The following is a 4,340-nucleotide window of genomic DNA, read 5'->3' on the forward strand; positions in this document are numbered from 1 at the left end:
ATCCTTTAAACCGAAGTGTTAATATTACGCTTAATACACCATTTGCCTCCTGAACTTTCAAAGTGTTTCGATAGCCCTTTGAACTTGTATAAAATATTCAGTTAGCCTATGAACTTGCGTAAAATGTAATCAGTTAATTATTCGGTTGTAAAAAAGTAAGTCAAATGCGAAAGATATGTTACACGTGCCTTAGAATGTTATTACATACTTCACAAAATAGATTAAAACATGCTAAAAAAGAATTTCTTACTTATTCAACTATAAAACATTTTTTTCTCTAATATTATAATCACTTACTCCGATCTTTGTCGTTTTACTTTTTTAAGATGCGTGCAACATATCTTCTGCATTTAACTTACTTTTTTACAACCGAGTGATCAATTGATTATAATTTATGCAAGTTCAGAGAGTTATCGAGATAGTTTGAAAGTTTAGAGGGCCAATCAACCATTTTAGACAAGTTCAGGGGACAAATAATATATTAAGCCTTAATATTATTATCTAATTTTAGGGATTTAAAATTTTAGTTTAAAAAATTAGCGTTGAACTTATAAAAAATTAAATGTCTGGTACTTTTCAAGTTCGACATTTTAAATTTTATAGTGAACACTAAAATGAAAAAGTTTATCATATAGGAGTTAGACTATGCTTACTTTGTTTTCGATAAAGTAAGTCTTATTTTGTTTTTTCCATCATTGGATGGTGATGAACTTTGACAAAGTGAGCTCATCCAATGGTAGAAAAAACAAAGTAAAACTTACTTTGTCAAAAACAAAATAATACCTATCATATGATATTAGATTATATGTTACAATATTAGATGATATATTAAATAAATAATAAAGATTGATTAGTTAGAGTTTGATGAGATTATGGAACCCACGAGCCAAAGTGTCCTACAAGGCACTTAATAAAGCGATTGACAGAACGGTGACCACCACTTTGTATTGTAGCAATTGGAAAACATAAAATTCAAGCATGTGCCTTTGTATTTGACAAAGTTTCTTGGACTTATCACAAGATAATACTAGATAAGATCCTCTTTTCTAATCTATTATTTTTTTTACTATATATGCATTATTAGGAGACATCAAAGATGGTTCAATTATTATATATATATATATATATATATAATATATAAGGGTGAGATCCAGCGTGACAAGGGCTTAAGTTGTGACAAGTAGCTTATTGTGTGACATAACAAAACTACGTAGTTTTGATGATAATTAAAAAGGGCAAGGTGACAAATTGATAAATAAAATGAAAGAGATGATAGAGAAAATTGTTTTATTTCTTTTCTTTAAAATACATTTTCTCGACATCTCTAACATCGTTTTTCGAAATTTTTTATACTATTAGACTCGTCTAAATTAGACGGTCATTTTAAGATCCCTGAAGCTCAAGTAAAAAAAATTCCGGTGAACGGAATCCGGGTGGGCGTTTTCCGGCGAGAAAAAAAGTGCCCAGAAAATTATCAAAACATTCCAGAAAATGTAAAACATTATTCTAAGAAACTTTAATTCTTGGGTCGAAATAGGATTTCTTACGGTTTAGTCCCAATAAAACTTTTTCCTTAATTTTATCCATTTTACATGCTTCAACAATTTCTTGGGACTATACCGTAAGAAATCCCGCTTCGACCCAAGAATTAAAGTTTCTTAGAATAATGTTTTACATTTTCTCGAATTTTTTGAGAATTTTCTGGACACTTTGTTTCTCCCAAGAAAACGCCCACCCAGATTCCGTTCACCGGAATTTTTTTTACTTGAGCTTCAGGGATCTTAAAATGACCGTCTAATTTAGACGAGTCTAATAGTATAAAATTTTTCGAAAAACGAGGTTAGAAATATCGGAAAAATGTATTTTAAAGAAAAGAAATAAAACATTTTTATGTTGGAACAATACAAGTATTATGTTGGAATAAATAGTACACTGATTTGGAACAATGTAAGTAGGACAAAAAAACGTGCCCAGAAAATTATCAAAAAATTCGAAAACATGTAAAACATCATTTTAAGAAACTTTAATTCTTGGCTCAAAGTGAAATTCCTTACAGTTTTGACCCAATAAATTGTTGAAACATGTAAAATGGATAAAATTAAGGAACAAGTTTTATTGGGACTAAACCGTAAGAAATCCCGTTTCGACCCAAGAATTAAAGTTTCTTAGAATAATGTTTTACATTTTTTAGAATTTTTTTAGAATTTTCTGGGCACTTTTTTTTTGCCAGAAAACGCCAACTCGAATTCCGTCCACCGGAATTTTTTTACTTGAGCTTCAGGGATCTTAAAATGACTGTCTAATTTAGACGAGTCTAATAGTATAAAATTTTTTGAAAAACGAGGTTAGAAATGTCAGAAAAATGTATTTTAAAGAAAAGAAATAAAACAATTTTCTGTTGGAACAATATAAGTATTATGTTGGAACAAATGGTACATTGATTTGGAACAACGTAAATAGGAAAAAAATGTGTCCAGAAAATTATCAAAAAATTTCAAAACATGTAAAACATTATTTTAAGAAACTTTAATTCTTGGCTCAAAGCGAGATTCCTTGCAGTTTTTACCCAACAAATTGTTGAAGCATGTAAAATGGATAAAATTAAGGAAAAAGTTTTATTGGGACTAAACTGTAAGAAATCTCGCTTCGACCCAAGAATTAAAGTTTCTTAGAATAATGGTTTACATTTTCTGTAATTTTTTGAGAATTTTCTGGACATTTTTTTGCTTGCCGAAAAACGCCCACCCGGATTCCGTTCACCGGATTTTTTTTTTACTTGAGTTTCATGGATCTTAAAATGACCGTTTAATTAAGACGAGTCCAACGGTATAAAATTTTTTGAAAAACGAGGTTGGAAAAGTTGGGAAAATGCATTTTAAAGAAAAAAAATAAAACAATTTTCTCTTTCCTGTTATTTATAAATTTGCCACCTCCTTTTGGTTAATTATAAAATTGGTCCTTGTCACACCATAAGAAATGTGTCACACCTGATCTCATCTCATAATATATATATATAAAAAGTTGTAAAGGACGTTAGGAGATAGTCGGGCGGGTGCCTTCAAGAATTAATCGAGAATTAGTTGTAGAATTAGATTTTTTTGTTGTAATGACCCGGTCCGGAGTGGGTGGCGTCGGGGTAGAAGGCCTGAGCAAGGAGCGGCCGTAAGGGATGGCGATGGGGGCAGGAATGAACTGAATCCCACATCGGAAGTGGAGAGGAAGTGATTGGAGCTTATTAGTAAGATGAGAATCCAATACATACAGACACGTTTTAAAGCCGTGAGGCCCAATGTGTTAGAATTGGACCAGAGCGGACAATATCTACATGGTACTGGACCATGGTGTTACAATTGGTATCAGAGCCGACTCTCCACGTATGATGTGTGGTTCGGAGATGAACCAGACGGAAGCTGGTGGGCCTGTAACGACCCGGTCTGGAGTGGGTGGCGCCGGGGTAGAAGGCCTGAGCAAGGAGCGATCCAAGGGATGGCGATGGGGGCAAGAATGAACTGAATCCCACATTGAAAGTGGAGAGGAAGTGATTGGGGCTTATTAGTAAGATGAGAATCCAATACATGCAGACGCGTTTTAAAGCCGTGAGACCCAATGTGTTAGAATTGGACCAGAGCGGACAATATCTACATGATATTGGACCAGGGTGTTACAGTTGTATCCCGAACTACAACAACAAGAACAACAAAGTCTTAGTCGAAAAATGATTTGGGTTCGGCTAACATGAACTAAAATTTTGGGATGCAATACAGAGACTTCCCAAGAGGTTACTCATCTTAGTCCTACTCTCGGCCAAGTATGTTTAACTACAGAGTTCTGATGGGATTTTGTGCATTAGTGTTGGTATGATCGCACCCTTTTGGTTCATGTCTATAAGATGTGGCTAAGTTTTACGTTGGACGCCACAAACCCACCACAACTTTTCTCCTTTATCCGGGCTTGGGACTAACTGTAAATGCCACCAAGTGACACTCACTGGTTGTTGTAGTCCGAACTAAACAATAAAATTTGTAAAGGAAATATTATTCGTTGAAATCCTAATGAATTTGGTGTTGAAGGTTTTAATACGAAGACTAAAACCTTAAGGAGACGGTTGAGTGTTCCCCAAGGGTTGCGTCTGATGTTCCTTGAGGATGATGGTTGAAACTCTTTGAGTTTGACAGTTGAATGTTCCTTGAGGGTGATGGTTGAAACTTTTTTAGGTTGACAGTTGCTGTTCCTAGATCTTTCTCGATGTACTTAGATTGAGGATGACGATTGAAACTCTTTGAGGTTGACAGTTGAATGTTCCTTGAGGGTGGTGTTCACGTTCCTTTTGGATGATGGTT

At 34.1% G+C, this 4,340-nt stretch overlaps 1 pseudogene; it reads right to left on the reverse strand.

Moving 5' to 3' along the window:
- Positions 1–3,750: 3,750 nt before the first annotated feature.
- Positions 3,751–3,869, reverse strand: LOC136201670 (5S ribosomal RNA; annotated as a pseudogene).
- Positions 3,870–4,340: the final 471 nt, after the last annotated feature.

The sequence above is a fragment of the Euphorbia lathyris genome, chromosome 7 (genome assembly GCF_963576675.1).
Source record: "Euphorbia lathyris chromosome 7, ddEupLath1.1, whole genome shotgun sequence".
NCBI classification, from domain to species: domain Eukaryota; kingdom Viridiplantae; phylum Streptophyta; class Magnoliopsida; order Malpighiales; family Euphorbiaceae; genus Euphorbia; species Euphorbia lathyris.